Consider the following 19,059-nt stretch of genomic DNA (forward strand, 5'->3'; position numbering starts at 1 on the left):
ATATATGTGAATGCAAAGAGAAACTGGTTGGGGGGTTTTTTAGCTCTTCCATAAAGCATTCAGTAGATTCCCAATTTGATGTGACCTTGCTGTCCTGTTGAGGAAGTTTTCCTGTCTGACCATGCAGGATTTGCTTTGGCAGCTGCACCCACAGCACCGAAGCCCTTTCACCACAGGTGGTTCCAGTGGCAGAGGGATGCTCCCCTTGCCTCCCCACACTCAGACAGTCACTCCAGGCTTCTTTACCAGCTCAACCCAGGCTTTCCCACAGCAGAGTCTCAGATGTCTGGATTCTTAAAATAATCATGGTGCAATAACAGAATAACAGCTTGAACTGGTGCCTCTGGAGGTGGGACATCAAACAAAGGAATCCTTAGGCTTTTACATCCCCACAATCTTACGTGCATGAAAGTCTGGGCTCTTCCTGCTGAGTTTTTGGCTCCTGCACAGGGGTCCTCTGTGCCTTTTGTTGTGCAATGGGTCATTGCCAGCTCTCGCCTCGGGCTCCCTCCACTGAATGTATTCCTCAACATCTCCAATGGTTTCACCTTCAGTAAAAGAACCCTCTGAGTGGCCATGGACAGGCCAGCCCTCTGATACTGGAAGAGTGCAGAGGAGAAGCAGCTTTCTTCTTTGATCTTGCTACTGCTGGAGTCAGTAGCAAAATTTCAGAGGACTTCAATGAGCCAGGATCAGCCCTCTAAAAATACTCCCAAGGCACTGTGGAAAGCACTTGTGAGTAGGTGAGAAGCAGCCCTTACGTGCCTATGGGGTGGAAGGGAGCACACCCTTATTAATAAGTGTTGTTTCTTTATGAATATGTTTCATAAAGAAATCTCTGCACTGGTAGTGTAACATGTAAGGCTGTCTGTGGCAGCAGTAAGTTTTGATCTGTTACTGTAGAAATTCTGCCTGTTTTTTGTAAGAAGAAGATCCAAATGCACCTTCCTTTGCTGTGTGTGAAAATCTGAAGGGTGCATTTTGTGCATGTCATGAGGATCTCTGAGCATCTCTTTCCAGCTGAGTCTGGATGAGTAATTGTGTCATTTGGACAAACTCCTGATGCATACATCAGCCTTGTGCTAGCCCTGACTGCCAGAGGTGGCAGTGAAATCAGAGGTACACCCTGTGTGTTAAAAGCAGTGTAAAGCTTCCAGAGCCTGCCATAACCCTTGGGGATTCCTAAGAGTGGTTTCAAGCATAGGAAGGAGATAGGGTAGGCTGGGGGTCAGGTTTGCATCCCCTGGCATGTAATATGATATGTCACGATGGTGGTGGCATTGGCAAGCATGAGGGGATGGTGGTGCTCATCTCCTTTCCCAGCAGAGCACAGCTCCAGTGTGTCCTTTAAGCTTGAAGCTAACCAGGAAAAAGAAAACAACTCTGTGCTCAGCCCTTGAGATGGCCCCAGCAGCACTGTGCAGTTGTGATAGATCTGGTACACACCAAGCTGTGCCCTCAGGGACAGGATAAATGGAGAGAAGGGAGATGGTGACCTCCAAAAAGCTGCAGTGGTGGCAGAGGGGAAGGAAGCAGTGATTTAGCTCCTCTTGGTAGAGGAGTAAGTGACTTCAGAGAGCATTTAAATAGCAAAACAAGTAGAAGGTATTTTGAGGGTTTCATAAGTGGTTTTGAGGGTTTCATAAGTTTATTACTGGCTGCAAAAGTAATAAACTTGAAAAAATCTCATTTATAAGGGCAAGGAGTTTCAAGGCTGCATCTCTCAGCAGCATCCCAGGGTTAGGAGAGCCATGTGATCATTCCAGTATCTTAGTGTGCTTCAGGCTCATGCAGGCTTGGTTTCATACCTGTCCAGCACCTCCCTCTTCTTGTGCATCCATTCTCTCCTTGCTCAAAAGTGCTGGGTCTGTGAGAGGAGCCTTATTGTGCCACTGCCAGTGACTGGGGCTTCCCACTTGGCAAATGTGAAATAAAAAATTTAAAAAAAAAAAACATGCAACAAAACAACTAGAAGGTATAGCTGGTGAAATACCCCTGCAAATCACAATCCCTGCTTCTGCCACACATCACTTGCCTGCCAGAAAACACAGAGCTGTGCCATCAGGTGTCTGAGGCTGCTCATGGGTAGATCCCTGTTAACTGTGGCTTCTCCTCCTCCGTCTGTGCTGTGCTCTGGGATGTGTCAGGGGAATGGAGCACTGGGCTCAGGTGTTGTGTGCTCTGCCCTGGCTGCTGAAACACACCAGTAAATTTAGTGGTGGCAACATCATCATAATGAGCACCAACAGCACAACTCTGCAATTTTCCTGAAGTTTTTCCTTACAGGACCCCTTCTCAACACCCTGAGCACTGAGGTGACTTTACACAAACTGGCTGCTGACTGAACCTCTCCTTTAACATGTGCTGCTTTTGTATTGCTTTCAAATGCTAGGGATTTTGCAAGAAATGACATTTCAAATGCATCAGCTCTTTCCCCATGCAGTGCAGTTTTGTGGCCTCAGCTTGTCCTGGTGTAATGTCTGCTCAGGTGGAGGCTCCTGGGCTGTTCATTGACTTGCTCACATTTTGTGTCTTCTCCACAGCTGTGGAGCACCAGGTCTTTTTCCAAAAGGAGCCATCCTCTTCTATGCAGCCTCCTTGGTTGCTGTTGGTTTGCTTTCCAGAGAACTCCAGCAGGATTAACCTTGGCAGCACTCTGTGCCTCTGCTCTTCCTCAAACACTGAGCCTTGAGAGCTCTGAAAGGCAGGACAGTCCTGGGTCACCTCACAGGAAACCAAGATGTTCCAAGAGTTCCTGTAATTAGCTGCACTTTCCTTCTTAGACTCCCAAATCTGCTTGAGCCAAGGAGCCAGCTGTCCTATTTGCTGGCCAGATCCCTTTGTGTGTCCTGGGGCTTTCCCTGTCTTCCTGCTGGTGGGAGCCTCAGCTGGGATGGCAGCACAGACCCAGAACATTGGAGATTTGAGTACAGAAGACAAAGGAAAATTAGGTTGTGTCTGCTTTACAAAGGCTGGATTTTTTTCCAGACAGTTGGAAGCTGGGGGTGGGAGGGCTTTGTATTCCTGTGGGTGAATTTGGTGAGTTAGTTTTTTGTTTGTTGGTTTTTTTACTTGATCAAAAAGGAGGCTGACAGCATGGCTGGATCCATGCATGCTGCCAGTCTGTGCATCCTTCCCTGGGTGGGTTACTGGAGGTGCCTGGTGCTCCTCTGCTGCTCCTTAGCCCCTTCTCCAAGACCCTCCTCATCAGAGGGTGGTGCCACATTGCTCTGTGCCCCTTCAGCACAGCAACCATTGACCCCAGGTGAGCCTTGTTTCCCTGGAGGTCCAGGAGGGTGCTCCTCCCTTTGCAAGGTTGGTGTCATTCAGGTGGATCCCACTTGCTCCTTGCCCTTTGCAGGGTACAAGTACACCCAGCTTGTTGCCTGAAGGGTTTGAGCAAAATCTGTCTGGCTGCATGAGCTGAAATTTGTTCAGTTTATCCCTAAAACAAATTTGCCTGCGTGGAGCTATTGTCAGAGACAGTAATGCTTGGTTTTGCTTGTTACTCCTGAGCCACCAATTGTAGAACATGTAGCTTGTTGCTCAAAATTGCTATTTTTACCATAGTGTTAGCAGAGAGTTTTGAAGCATATTGACTGATGAAGACAGCAATATTTAACACCATTTTTATTTTACCTTCAAAGCAATTTACATCTAATAGTCCTCCTGACTCCCATGTTAGCAGGGACATAGTGTGGAAACTCTTTGGGACAAGGAGTGGTGCTTGTTTGGGTTGGTAGCAGTGACTTTGTGATTGGAGAAAAACTGTTGATCTGGGTAAACCTTCTTGCCAGAGAAATCCTGCCTATGAATCATACAGAGAAATGACTTTACATGAATAACTCAAAAATGCTGGAGAAGGTATTAGGATTGAGATGATTTAGTGCAGTCAAACTGTATCTTGTTTTTCTGTAATTTATGTAAAGCAGTTTTATCTGTCTTGGGGGGTGTGTGTTCTTTTCTTGTTTAAAGTTCCAGAAATCTGCATGGGAGATCTTAAAATTGGATGAGTATTGTGTGAAGGCATTTCTGAGTTAAGCTGTAACCTGAAGCATAAGAAAAAAGGTTTTCTTAACTTGCTGTAGTAAATTATATTTTTAGCAAATTATATTTGAACCAGTGTTGCATGCCATTAAATATATGGTGAATCCCATCTGACAGATGTGCCAAAAAGGAGTCTGAGATAATGTGACCAAAATGTCATGCAGTAACCATGGTCATATAAGAGAGTAATTTCCTGGAATATAATCCTCAGGGATTGTAAAATTAAATTTGAAAATGTATCCCTATTTCTATCTTGCCCCTTGTAAAGTAAAACCACTGGAAACTGTTAACTCCTTGGTGGTTCTTACAGCAGCTTGTGAAGATTAAACTTCTTGTTGGGTCTCTTTTTCCTACTCCAGCTTCACATGCCAAGGAGAAAATGAATCCTTGCACCATCCATGGTAGCAACACTTGTAGTGCACGTGATTGAGGTTCCATATAGAGATGTGGATGTTTTCTGCTTTGTTCTTCAGGTCTAACAGATGTTTTTCAAGTCTTCAGGTTTCCTGAAACAGTGACCATTCATGGTAGTACCACTGCTGCCTATCAATGGGCAGAAAAAGAGTCTGGGCTTGTTTTGGGTTTATTTAGGATATGTGCAACTAGAAGGCACTGCATGTAGTTAAGTATGTAAGGAACTGGTGCTGGCACTGATGGTGATGTTCTCCAGGGATCTTTTACACCTTTAGAGATGTATGATCTAATTATGGCAGTGTATCCTAAAACTGTGGTAATTAAACTGAAGAGATTACTGAGGTTATAGGGTATGGTTTTCTGAGTTAACTTCCAAACCTGTCTCTAATCTGTGTTTTAAACAATGAATTCAGCTTCTAACTAATCTTCCTTAACTTGCACTATGTTAGTCAAGCAGCTAACTGGGAACTCTTGCAGGCTCCAGTTAGTTTGCATAGCCCTTATTGAATTAGACTGGAAAAGCACGGTGGAATTTGAAAGAAAAGCAGAATGTGGAATTGTGATCTTTCCTTTTTATGTTGACTTTTTGAAGGAGGAAGACTCTGATCTCTTTATCTATGTGGATCATCAGATGAAAAAAATACAGGAAACATGTATTTTATCATTGCTGCCTTGGGCAAGATTCTGAGCTGGAGGTTGGGCTAAGAACTGGGCAGGAGTGAGGGTCATGGCAGCTCCTGTGCATTTGGCAGAGCCTGGAGTCCTGGGCAGGGCCCTGCTGGTAAAGGGGAGCTGCCCCTGCCCAGGGGGATCCCAGAGCAGCAGGGCTGCCCTGTGGACATTTGAGCTAAACCCAGAAGGACTGCAGGAGGCTGAGGGCAAAGCTGTTTCTTCTTCATTCTCCCCTTCCTCTCCCAAGTCCTTACAGCCCTTTGTTGCTGATGATTTATTTCTCTCTCCCTTCCAAGCAACCCCAGAATCAGTAGAAGTGCAACCCAAAATCTGCTGTTTTCGTCATCTGCTTACAAATTGTCCTTCCCCTCAGGAGAGCCCATCAAAATACCCATAGGCACACACACACAGAACAAACTTACAGTCCCACCAGGATAAATGTTGTATTAAAATCACACATGTAACATCATCAAGCTCTGGTTTAAGCAGGGCAGATGGAAAATGCCCTGCTGACCTAATGCCCATTAAAAAAAATATCTGTACCTAGTGTCAATGGGCTGCTTTCTTCTTTGCTTTTCTTTCCTTTTCTTATCATTACTGCGCTTTCTCTTCAGAAGAAGTTCAGTGCTGCATTAAAGGGATTACAGGTTCTTTTCATCTTACCTCTTTTTCCCCCCAATTTTACTTCTTCCCAGTAAGCCTCAGGGGTTTTTTGGTTTAGGGTTTTTTTTGCCTTTTTTTTTTTTTTTCTTTTAAAGCAATTGATTTATTGCTCTTCTACCTGCTGGGAAAGATTGACCTGCTACTGAGCATCTTCAGACAGCCCTTCTTACGAGTCACTTGGGACTGAAAGCAAGCAGAGGGACAGGTTGAAAGGTGTTTTTTTCCTGATGCTATTTACACTCTAAGGAAACAGAGATGGCATGTGCTGGTTTTATATAGCTGGATACACATTGTGTGAATGTGTACCTGCATCTTCAATTGGGGCTGTCCAAGGAAAAAAGACTTTTTATTTTTTCTCCACCAACACCCTCTTGATTTCTCCAAATGTGAATTAAATCTGAGTGCACTTTGTGCCTTCACTCTTCCTCTCATACTGTGCTTTTGGTGAATTTTGGCTGTGCAGTTTTGTTTTCACAAGTTTCAGGCTATGCTTTGTTTCCTGTGAAATGTGAGGTGTGGATTCCATCTGGACACATTTCAGTGGGTCATATAATTTGTGGTTCTCTTCCTTTGCTGCCCTGTCTCTGTGTGCATGTCTGTGGCAGGGGACATGAGGAGGGCAGCAGTGCTCAGCCACCATGCAAGAAGTGAACGAGGAAGGATGCCTTCACCTCACTTCTGTTCAGTGCAAACTTCATGGACCATGGAGTCTCTTTTATTGTTCAGCATCTGAAGCCTGAAAAGATATTTCAGGGCAGTCTGGACAGGGTTGCCTTTTTTTTCCCCCTGCAGTTCCTGCCATCTTGATACCAACACTGAATTGTTTCACCTTCAAAGGAACAAACGTGATGTGCCAGGATGGTTGTTCTTCATCCTTTCTAAAGGATGAATCAGCCAGCGCTGAATTTCCTCAGACACATCTTCTGCTTTCATGTGTTGGTCTGAAAACACTGACCTCAGCAGCTGAGCTGATTTATTCCACAAAAGGAGGAAAATCTGTCTATTCTTGTTTGAATTCAGTTTTAAAAGAATAAAATCTTGAATTAAAAGCAAACAATGAGAAAAAAAAAACAAGAGGCCCTTTTTAAATTTGCTTTCTTATACCTGATATTAAGGCTATTTTCTCACTTGCTCATGCAAGAGCTAAGGCCAAGTTCCATGGACATTGCCCTTGAAGTCTGTCAGTGTCACCTTTCATCATTAGGGGACAGCCAGAGATACCACATCTGAACCTTGGCGAGTGACAAAAGAGACCAGTAAAGATTTACACACTGACCCTGCTCTGAAGATGAATCAAATGTGGGGTTGACCCATCCTGTCTCATTTCTCCTGTCCCTTCTTGGCTGGGGGTGGTTTGGATGGAATTAGCTGATGTGAAGTGGCAGGGTTGGGAGAGGAGGGGTTCCAGAGCTGATTTCAGCAGCCGGATCCAATTTCTCAGCAGTCTTGTGTACAACTGGGCTGTGTTTCATCATATTCACTTTATTAAAATAAGTGTTACAGGAGAACTGCTCAGTGACAGAGTGAAGATTTTCCATTGCAGGCTCTGCAGTCTTTTCCTGCTTCCTGGCTCTCTTTCCTCCTCTTGCAGTACCACACATGGGATAACTTTGCTTTAGAAATTATATTTTTTTTCAAAAAGGCAGCAGAGGCCCATGACATGCATGAGCAGGGTGGGATTTTAAGGATTTCTTGTTTGTTCCCTTTCTCTCCCCTCTGATTTTGTCCTTTAATTTAGTGTTGTGAGTCCACAGGACATACCAGGGAAGCAGAATGAACTGGATCACATACAGCCCAATTCCCCTGCAAGCCCAAAGCAGCCCTGCTCTGCAGGGACTGCCTCTCTGGAGCATTGCTAGAGACCACACAAGGCAGGAGCTGTGTGAACAGTTTGTCTGCTTTCTTCTGCCTAAGCTTCCTTCACTCTGAATGATTTGGTGAGGGTTGAGAAGACAAAAGGTGTTGGAGGAGAAGCAGATCACTTCCACAAGGCAAAGAAATCATGAAGAGAAGAGGAACTTTAGGGAGAAAAGACAAAAGTAATTCAGTAATTTATTTTTTTCCTCAGGCTCCTCTTTCAGGTGAGAAGCCTGCAGTAAGTCTTGACCTAGTTCCCTAAATATCACAGAAGTGTTGAGGTAGGAATTGCTTCAGGAAATGTTCATGGGTGAGTGTTTCCCTGGCAGAAGGCAGCTGATCTGCTGGAAGTGAACTCTCCACATAAGTGTCTGTTTTGTCAATGCTTTTGTTGGAAAGATATCTAAAATCCACAGTAGATATGAGGGGTTATGGCTGATGAATGCTCCTCTGAGATCTGGTTTTCAAGTCTCTGCCATCTCCAGCCTTACTGATGGCTCTATTGTTTGTCCCCATCCCTGCTTTTTATTTGGATTTTGGGGTCAGGTCACTTCAAATAATAGCATCAGCTCTTGCTGTGGAATGTGGTTTTCCCTAAACTTCAGAAACTGCTGTGTAATTAAATCTTCCCATAAAGCTTCAGGAGAAATAACCCAGGACCGCTCCAATGTGGGCTGTCCCAGTGCTTGAGGCATCCTTGCAGGTGATGAGACAGGGAGAGAGGGAGTGCTTCGGAGAGGAGGAGGAGGAGGGGAGGAAGTCTGGGGAGCTTGTGGCTCAGTTTCGGGTTGCCTGTAGTCACACAAGAGGTTTGGCTACATAGCTAACTTGAGGATTAGCCAAAGACAAGATCTTAGCTCCCATGTGTGTGAGGGTGCTGAATTGGGCAGGGGCTGTGTTTAGAAGGGAAATGTGTCGTGGCAGAGACAAGTTCGGGAGCCTTGCTGTTTTGCAGTGGGTCCCAGCAGAACATCAGGGAGCTCGTGGGTGCCCTGCCTGCCCTCCACACTGGCCAGGCTGCCCAGGGCAGTGGCAGGTCTGTCTGTCTGTTCTCCAGAAGGAGATGCCCTCAGTAAGCATCCTGCTGTTGCATGTGGAGACCATCTGAGAGCATGGCCTAGTTGCCTTAATTCCACTCCCTTCTGTGTGGAGAATGATTTGGGGACTACCAAGGTAATATTTCATGCTGTTTGGGAAACAAATAGATTGATTGGGCTTTACAAAGCAAGCAAACCAAGCAACCTGCAAATGACCCAGCTGGTTAGCAGCTGGGGCTAAGCCACGTTTCAGCAGTGAGGCTGTGGAAGTGCTGCCTTTCCTCAAAGTTTTGGTTCCCAGGAGTGACAGGATTGCCAGGGTGGCAGCAACAGCCGGAGCTTTGCAGCAGCTCTTTCCCTGCCCTCCTTTTCTGTGCAGCAAAGTCTGTGGAGAAAAGCAGCCTTGGTGCTGGTGGGTTGCCATGGAAAGAGCTGCCACGTTGCACAGAGTTCATACTGGAGTGTTTGGTGGCTGTTTCTTTTTGACAGAAGAATTTTCACAAACATTATAAAACCAGGTGACCATCTAAATTAACACAAGCTGGTCACAGAATCAGTGTCTTTTGAAATTATATCATTAAAAGGTGTTTTGTTTTTTTTTTTGGTTGTTTTTGTTCCTTCCCTTGGAAGGAGCCCATGTGTTTTGGCCAACAAATACTGAATATTAGTATCACACTGGATTTTGGTGACTGGATGGTTGGAGCCTGTTTTGCAGCTCTGAGGAGAGAGCAGGAAGGAGGAGGGTTTGCTGCAGATTGTGGGGTGAGCATAAGCCCTGGACATGCTGCTGCAGGCCTGGTCCTGGCATCCCAGAAACAGGAGGAGAAGAAACAGAGTTTTAAAAAATTCTTTTAAAAATATTTAAACAAATATGCTTCAGTGAGAAACTATTTTATGGAGCAGTTCTCCTCCTCTGCTGCATTTCTCAAGTATTGCTCAAGCATCATTGTTACAGTTTCTTCATGTGGAGGAGTATGAAGTAGCCCTCAGGGAAATCCCAGCACCAGGGAGACAGAGAGGCATGCCAGAGCTGGGAACAGTGAGCACACTGGGATTAAACCTGTGGGAGGAGATGGGAGGAGGCATCTGCCAAGTACTTGGTCACACTTAGGTGTTCTGGTGGCAAACCCTTCACTGGTTAGAAATAAATGAATTGGAGATTTAGCCAATTCTTCTCTCATTGTTTTCCTTGGCATTTTATTCCTCAATATAGGAGGAATTCCTCAATTTCTCTATGTGAAACATGATTCCTTTTGGGGTTTGGGATTATAGGGGGCATCTTGTGCCAAAGCATCTAGGATATGGATGGTCCAGATCAAGCTCGGTTATGAAAGTAGGAACTGGTTTGATCGGTATCCCTTGATGCTTGAAATGAGAAGTAGAAGAAACAAAACATGTCCTTTGTATCATGTACTGTGGAAGGTGTCCTAAGGCTTGGATTGTGCTAATCTCACTGTATTTACTACTGTGTCAATTCCCATCATTTTTTAATACTTATCAGGTCTTACTTCCAAAGATCCTCTTTGCTCTCTTTCGCTGTATATTTCCAGAAGAATCCCTGGTTCTTTTGAATTGGGATATTAAATAGTTTGTGAATGATTCAGTAATCATTTCCTCTTTGTCTTTCTGGAGTGAAATGAAAATGCAGAGACATTTACATCCTGCTAAATCCCACTTTTTTCCAGCAGCATAGTGTTGGGGTGTGCTCATCCTCTGTCCCCTACATCCTATGTTGGCATCTTTTCCCAGAGCTCCAAGGTGCTGCAGCTCCTGTCCTGGCCTAGGCACCCCCATTTCAAGGGCCAGTTGAGGGAAGGGTCGGACAGGCTGAATTCAGACCTGCTGCATTGAAAAAAAAGTTACATATACATGCACACACAGGCTGGCAGATCCAACACAAACAGGAATGTTGCACAAAGGAATCACATACTGTTAGATGAGATCAGATGGGATGGGATGAGATGAGATCAGTCTGCCAAGTTTCTGGCCTCTTGAAGACAAGAATATACCTGGAAATTTGAGACCCTTATATTCAGGTGGTGGTGTATTATCTAGATGGAAAAGTTGTATAGAGAGACTGAGGGCAGAGCTCTGGCACTCACTCAGACTCATCCTTGCAGCAGGTCTGGGTAAAATTCACCAGAATTAAGGCTCCCAAAAGCAGTGGCTGCTCCCCACTGGCCTGCAGCCCTGGGTAGGGGCAGAAGGATCCCGTGCTGGGGAAGGGGACACATTTGGGTTTGTGGGGTGCAGTCACTGGGGGAGTGTTTCCAGCCCAGGCAGGGAAGGCCAGCTCTGTGTGACAAGGGGGAAGGATTGCATTGTGCACTCAACTTCTGGCACGGACAAAGGTCCTTTGTGGCCCTGCCAAATCCTCCCGGCAGCAGAGCTGTTACTGTGCACAGAGGGCACTGGCTCTGCCCTGTGACAAGCTGCAGCAGCCAGGGTGTGCGGAGAGGAAGAGGAAGCTCATTTGGTCCCGTGACCTGCGGGGAAAATGGCGTTTTTGTGCCTGCCTGCCTGTAGGGACACTGAAATGTTCATAGCCACCCGAAAGCTCAGCGTCCTGTGGGGCCAGACAGGCCTTTTCCCCATAAGTAAGCACAGTTTTGAAAGGCTTTCTAACTTTGTGGGTTTTGTTTGGCTTTTGGGGTGGGATTAATTAAAAGTTTTATTTATAATCAGCGATTTTCCTAAGGAAATTAAATATTTGATTGGGAGAGTGTTTGGACGACTGGAGAAATTAGAAAGTGTCACTTGGTGAATAACTTCAAACAGCTTTTGATTTCACATGTCATAGGGTGTAGACATCTGGAACATCAGTGATGCTTCAGCTGGCTTCTGGTTTCTGATGGCAGACAGAAATTGGTGTCCTGGTCTTGTCTTAGATGCCTCAAATGCCCAATAAGGAAAGTGTTATGTAATCTGCAGTGAAGGGAAAGCATGTAAATATTTCAAAAGGATCTTGCTGAACCTCCTTATTTATTGTGTCTCAGCCTCTTCTGTGGAACATGTGGTAGGTTCTCTGTCGCACAGTTACCCTAGGGTTACACTAAAACAAAGTGCTTTGTATGTGTATCAGGACTGGGTGCTTACTAAGAGAAGGAGAAATAATGAAATACACTTTGAAAACAAAGTGCTGAGATAAAACTTGAAGGTAATGAGGGGGACATTATATGTAGGGGTGGTCTGAGTGGGAATTGCAAGAGATGAAGTACAGCAGATGTAGTAAAACAACTTCAACAAACACAAGCACAGCATGTGATTTAAATGACAGAAAGCAAGGTAACTAAGCATCTTTTAGATGCTCACTTTTTCAGCATCTGACCTCAGAGCTGACTGAGGAACTGACCAAGGAATAATGTGATTCATGCTAGGAATGGTCAGCTTGTATCACCAACAAGCAGAAACAAATGTGTGTTCTTGACTGCAAATGATGTGGATCAACTCATGCAGGGCCTCCAGAGAGAAGGGAACAAGGGTATTGATGGTGCCCACAGACTCTGTGTGAGATGGGATTGTCACAAGAAGATCTCTTTCACATGGGAACCCTCCCTAAAATACTTGTTTTTTCCAGAATTTTGGGAAAAAGTGTAAAGGGAAAGAGTTCTTGAACTCAAGATTCAAGCAGAGGAAGAGCAGGAGGAGTTGGTGTGGTTTGCTAATGATCTGCTGTGCAGCAGCTGCAGAGGAAGGGAGCTTTTCTTTTGTGTAAGGACAGGGGGAGGTTTAGCAGCCTTGGTTGAGAAGCTTCTCTCTTGTGTATGTGCACCTGGCCCAATGAGTGATTTCTGAGAGAAAACAGAAGAGTTCAGACCTTTTATCTTTAGACTTTTGCTTCCTCCCATGAGCCTCCTGATGAAAGTTGTGGTGGTTTTGTGACTTAGGTCCCAGCAAAAAAGCACCAAATGTAAGAGTACCAGCTGCTTTTGCAGGAGCTGTTAAATGTTTTCCACTTGTGAGCTGGGAGAGTAACCTGAATTTACTGGAGATTGGAGCAGTAACCAAAAACCTCGATGCAGTTTCCAGCCCTGCTGAAGACCTTGGGTAAGGCATGATTTTTGCACTCTGATACCCATTTTGGGTGGCAGCAAGCTGTAAATTGACTTGGCCATTTAGCAAAGCCTCTGCCGTGTTCTCTTCATGCCTTAATTGCCCATTTGAGCAATGGGAATAACAGCAGTGCCTTAACTCACAATCCTGCTGTGAGGATGGGTATCTTAACAGCTGTAAAACCTCCAAATATTGGACCAGTGGGATCCTCTGATCACCATGGGTCATTAACTATCTAAGGCAGGCTCCTACATGAGGGGATAGGACCTGAAAAAATACTTGTTTTACATGGTGGGTAGAAGTCATGTCACTGCTTTTAGAGAAGAAAAGCCTCTAAATGTGGAACTTGTGTTTTTCACCAGGCCACTTTTAAAACAGCCTTTTCTTTAAGCAAGCAGAGCACAACAAAAGGTGATGTAAAATGCAACAAGATGAGACTGAGTGAAAATTATTTACAGCAAGATATTTGCAGTGCCCCTCAGTTGAACCAAATCTGCTCATCACAGGAGGCTGAAGAGATCAGACTGATGCAAAGCACTGCCTATGGAATTCTCCCAAGTGTCTCACTCTTAACCAGCAGCAGCAGCCAACTTTCCCATGTGCTGCTTTTGGTCTCTGTCGTGGCTAGGAGCTTGGGATCTGATTATAGTAGTGACAAAATTGAGTCAGGTTTGAGAAAGGAAATGTCTTCTTAGAAATATTGGGATTCATCTGTACCACAGGAGTCTCCTAATAGAGCGGGTCACTGAACTGTGTGAGTTAGGCCAGCAGCTGACTCTCTGTGCTTAAAATTGGAGCTGCCCTGAAGTGCCTTGGACATCAGATTTGTTTGGTACCCCCTGGCTGAGTTTGGAGGTCACTGGGTGCTCAGGTCCTGTGAAAAGTCGTGTGGAAGTTTCCAGGAGTGGTCCTGTTTTGAAAGAGGTGTGTCTGAACTCCTGCTTATGGAAGTGTTGAGGTGAAACATTTCCCTTTCATTGCTGTGCAAGTGCTCAGTGTGGTGGGCTTCAAGACACATCTTTGTACCCCAAACTCAGCTTTTGGGCTTCTTCTTTCAATAGCATCTGGTACTGTAGCTCAAGAGTTTCCATTCAGGAAATGAGTATTTTTGGTTGTTGCAGTGTATAAGCCAGACTTGATGTTTTAAAAGGCAAAATTACCATGTACTGAAGCTTTTCTCAGTAGTGCAGAGGTTCAGACTGTGTAAGCAGTGTCAGTGAAGACAATTTGAAGCAATAGCTGTTGAGTTCACCAGTGTGTAGGTGAGTGGGTAGAGAAATGGAGCAGGAGAGAGCAGCAGTGCTTGTGGGCCACAGGTAAAACCATCCTGTGGCAGGAGACATTATACTGCTCTGCTTGTAGTGTGTTATCCTCCAGTCTGTAGGTCTCACTGGGGAATGGGAAGATGCAGAGAGAAGCCACTGGGAGGGAGGAAAGAGGTGCAGTGATTCATCAACTGCACAAATCACAAACCATCTGCCTTTTCTAATACATGGTGAGTGAGTCAAACAGGGAGCTGTGCAGCTATAGACATGCAGGTTACTAATGTTTTCTGTTAATTACTGAGCTCCTTCCTCTCTCCTGGGAGTTCCATAGATCTCTCAGTACTGCAGTTGTGGTGCATGAGGCTGATGGAAAGGCTGCTTCCCATATTGGACAAAAGAGTTGGCCCAAACCTCTCAGAGGTGCGTGTGCTGCTTGTCTTGCTGAGACGTGACATGCTGGGGACACAAGTTTCTTCTCTTCTCTTTTACCTTCAAATCTAAACACTTCTTAGGAGTGGTCACCAAAACAGTCTTGTGGCCTCAGCCTTCTCTCCTTCCCCTCCATCATGTCCTCTGGGGGCTTTTTCCCATTTTCTGCTGTGGTATGTGCCATGTACGTGTTAGAGCTAAGACATGATGGGCTCAAGGGGCTACTTCTTGAGAAGTGAGAGCTCTTGGGGTTTTTTTTTTGAGAAATTTAGAGCTCATTTCTACCTTGCAGCCTTGCAAGAAGGACACCTAGAATGTGCATGTGATTTTTATTTTGTTTTCCCCATTGCAATTTACCTGTTTGAGTGCCTTGATAATTTTATTTTGGAAGTAGTTGACACTTATCTGACTAAAGGCAGGGTGCTGTGGTTCCCAGAGCAGAAGAAGTTGAGAAGAGAGCCAAGTAGTGTAAGAACTACTAAAGCAGGAAAACTTTGCACTGTTGCTTAAGTTTTGTAAGCAAAGTAAAAAAAACTGAATGTCTTGATTCTGTCACAGCTCGTGTTCTTTCTGCTTTGGAAGAATTTAACTTTGTGTCTCTATAGTAACAATAAAATCTGAGGGAAAAAATATGTGATAATATGTAAAATATATAGTTAAATTGGAAATGTGTACAGCTGTTCCTTGTCTAGGTGGCAGTGTTGTGGAAGGACAGATGACATGAAGGAGAAAGTGGACCAGATGTTGCTGTTAGGATATTTGATCTAAACAAATAAATTATTACTAAAAACTGTTTTAAGCAAAGAATACTTATTTTAACAAATCCACCATTTCCTAGAAAAAATACTGCTCTTTAAAGTGTATCTGAAAAGAAGTTAAGCTGAACATTCTAACAGGATAAAAACTATTTTTTCTGCCTAAAATAAAAGACAGATACATCCAGATACATTAACCCACTAAGCAGAACAGATAATTTTTACTTTGTGTCTGTGAGTCTCTTGTCCTCCTACCACATCATGCTGGATGAAATCTCAATATGAAAAATTATTTATATCCAGTGACTTTAATTTAGTCCAGTGATGAGAACTCAATGAGTTGCACAGACAAGTAATTAAACTTATTAGAATGAATGTTTTTATAGCTTTTCTGTTTCTCTTGTAAGAAGTCTGTTGATCTTTATTTCTCTCTTCTGAACATGCAAGTGCCCACCCTAGGAGTAAGCACTGAACACACCACTGATTAAAGGAGATGATTTTGACAGGGTACATGACTGCTGTTTTGGTGCTTGCTGCCCCTGGAAGCCACCAGTGGAGGGTGTTGGACAGAGGATCAGCCCCTCTGTGGGTGTTGAGAACATTTGCTGATGTACCTGACTGTGCCTTGCATGGGTTGGTCGTGCACCATCTTGCCTGGAAGAGCTCAGTTTGTTTTCCTCCTTCCCAAAGGAGAGAGCAAGGCCTCAGCAGGGCTGCCACCATCACCCTCTGGGCTTGGAGGGCACAGCCAGGTGCCACTGGGATTTGGGCTCCTTTTGTGTCCCTGAGCATCTGTGACTCCAGAGCAGGGCAGCAGCCAAGCCAGGGGTCCAGCAGGTCTGGGTGCCTCTGGCAGGAGCTCACAGTGCAAGGAATAAAAGCTTTTCCCAGACTGCACCAACCTCACAGAGCAGTGGGAGCTGCAGTGACCACAGTTACCCACATGTCCCTTTTTGTGTGCACGCTGTGGGTTGCCAGCCCTTTTTCTGGAGGAGAAAGCAGTGGCGGGGAAGGAGGAAAATGTGGATTTTGTCCCCACTCCAGTGCTCTCCCTCCTGCTCTGGTGTGTGCCCTCCTGGAGAAGGACCATCTCCTGCCCTTCACCAAGATTATGACCATTGTCTTAGGTGGAATAAGTGACTGTGGCTACAATATAAGTATTTTTTCAGGGCATGAACCAGTTTGTAAAGTGCAGTTTCTAATCATGAGTAGATTTTTTTCAGAAAGCAAAAAAGCTGGTCAGACCTAATCTAGTTTTTAGCAACTGAATTAAGCCTGCATTTAAAAAAAAAGGCAAAAAAAATACAAGCCAGTGATTGCAGATTGGTACTTATAATAGAAAATTCAAAGCATGCAGTCTTCAACTTCCCCTTTTCTGGGAAGGGGTTGGCCTCTTGTGTTCATACCACCATTTTCCCCACATCTTTGACTAAACAGCAGCTTGAATGAGAACATTTTAGTTCAAAAGAATAGCCTGTTAGCAGTGTACACTGAAATAAGCCTATTTCATGGTGCTGCCACACATCCTATTCTGGTGAAGCCTACAAAGATGTTTTTTCCCCCCAAAATACCTGTGTTTTTCAGAGTAAGTTTTTCTATCTCTACATAGTGGTTATGTCACAGCTGAGCTGTTAATGTTAAGAGGCAGCTTTTATGTGAGTAATTTCATCATGCAGTTCTCTGGGATTTTCTACAGCTGTTGGTGCCTTTTAAAAACCCTGTCATTCTACCCTCAGCCCACCAAAACTTTTTATTCTTGTTTTATCTTTGTGTTTTTGCAGAGTCTCTGAGTGACTGTGCTGCAGGGGGGTGCAGGGCAGAGGTGGGATATGTGCTGGGTTTGTTCCTGCTCCCATTCATGTGTTGACATCCAGTTTCACAGGACTTGTTGCTGGGGTAGTCAGGAGTCCCAGAGGCACTTTGGTTTGCTGATCACCTTTGGAAGGTGTGAGTCTCTGATCCTTTAAAGAAACAAAAATTATCCATTGCTGCTTTCCTGTAGAAAAATATTCGTGGTCACAGCATCCCACAGATATCTATGTGGGATTTTTTTTATAATTAGAGATGTCTACACCAACATATGCAAACTTTCAATTTTGTTTATTCATGTCTGTAAAAATTATTACTATAACAGTCTGCATACCTCCCCTTTAATGGGGATTTATTCAGCTTACAAAAACCTGTAGAGGTGTTGGAGCTCTATCTGGTCTGACTTAAATGCTGTTTTAAAAGCTCTGCCCTAATTCACAAACCCTGCCTTTCTTTCTGTGTGGGTTTGTTGGTTTTTTTTGTGAATCATTACAGTCACAATCATGCAGGAATTATTTGCCCTGGTTTGCTTCCACTTATTCTTCTGTATGTAATTAAGCAATGTTCTTAAGTGTTTTATCACAGAGGAGAGCAACAGCATGTTTTTTGCTGTGCTTGCTGATGTGCTTTTTGATATTACTGTAGCAGCTGCATGCTGAAAGCAGTTGTAAGGAAGGAGGAACATCACCCTAGGCATGTTTCTTTTTTTGCACTGTGAAATGTGAATCTCCCCTCTCATTCTTGTGCTTGTAGGAGAAAAACGTTGCCACAGCTTTAATGAACGTGAGCTCAGCATCTCTGGGGGGGGGAGCAGGATGGCAGCTCTGCCCTGTGCTGCCTCTGTTTGCATTGCTGCAGCCTTCCTGGCTAGGAGCAGGTGGTCAAGGGGGGTTCATGATGCTGTCAGGTAGTATCAGGTAGTTTCTGCTCTGCTCTGAACTTGAGCATGACTTGTGGGCAGCCACACTGTGTTAAAATCTGACACACAGAGGGACATTTGCATCCAGGGACCCCCAGGTTTGGAAGGCTGTGAGAGGAGATGGCTGAAGATATCCAGGAATGAACAGAGTCACTGGGGTCCCTCATGATGTGGTTGGTCACACGTCCTGGAAGGGGTGGCAAATCCTTCAGCTCAGGAAAAAGGATGGTGCGGGTGGTGTGTGTGCCTTCAAAGCAGCTTGCAGTGTTTGCAAGGTGGGGATCAGCAGGTGGACACTGCCTGCTGTCCCAGGGCACAGCCTGGCATCTCTGTTGGGCTTTGCTGAGATCCACTTGCTGTGAAGTGAAGTGGTATTCCAGAAGAATCCAGGGACTGAACAGTTTGTGCCCAGCAAGTCCTTGCTGGTGAGCTCTGTGCTCCTCCTCTCCTACTGCTGCTGTGTCCTCAAGCTGGGGAAGGGGTGTGGGAAAGCTCCAAGGAGGAGTTTTTACCTTTGTGATATAAAATGTCATCTTCAGACAAGGGGGGTGTGGGTGTTAAATTACAAGGGTGTAATTTGCTATTGCTTGTCCTGTGTAGCAGAGAGGATGCTGATTGTGGAGACTGAGCTCCTGAGCAGTAAAATAAAATGTTTCCACCCTCTTCAAACATCAGCCAGCCCTTGCAAATGAGCTCTGCTATATATTTGTGTGCTTATTTGCAGTTATCCTCATGCTGGTGGTTTTCCCACTGTTCATTTTCAAATGAGGCCAGGTGCTGGGAACTCTCTGCCAGCACAGGGCAGAGCAAACAATGCAGCAAGATGAAAAAACAAAGAAAGATTTTATTGTCAAATTACACAAGTGTCCCTAAAGTGTTTGGGTTTTTTCTGTTTGTTTGTTCTTAAAAGTGAGGTTTATCTGTGAAAAGTAAAGATCCATTTGCACTGCCTGGGAGGTTCAACCTCTTTCTTTACTCCAGCCCTTGGCTGAAAGCAAGGTGCAGCACAAAGCAGTGATAATTCTGATGTGCTTTTTCCTTTCTGGTAAAATTAAAGTTTTCCATGCTTTTGAATTAGACATACTTTCAAATCTGGTTCTCTTTAGACAGCCTTTTCCAGACTCATTCATGTTTTGTGG

At 44.7% G+C, this 19,059-nt stretch overlaps 1 protein-coding gene across 5 annotated transcripts in view; it reads left to right on the forward strand.

Moving 5' to 3' along the window:
- Positions 1 to 19,059, forward strand: part of ZHX2 (zinc fingers and homeoboxes 2) — a 74,171-nt gene that overhangs the window by 40,749 nt on the left and 14,363 nt on the right. The window contains exon 1 of one of the 5 annotated variants that reach the window (XM_026799700.2): positions 10,328 to 11,287. The exons of the other annotated variants lie outside the window; for them this stretch is intronic. The gene's annotated coding sequence lies outside the window, so the exon portion shown is untranslated. Of the gene's footprint in view, positions 1 to 10,327; positions 11,288 to 19,059 lie in introns of those variants that run through there. 5 annotated transcript variants of the gene reach the window in all.

This window comes from Zonotrichia albicollis, chromosome 1 (assembly GCF_047830755.1).
Source record: "Zonotrichia albicollis isolate bZonAlb1 chromosome 1, bZonAlb1.hap1, whole genome shotgun sequence".
Taxonomy (NCBI): Eukaryota; Metazoa; Chordata; class Aves; order Passeriformes; family Passerellidae; genus Zonotrichia; species Zonotrichia albicollis.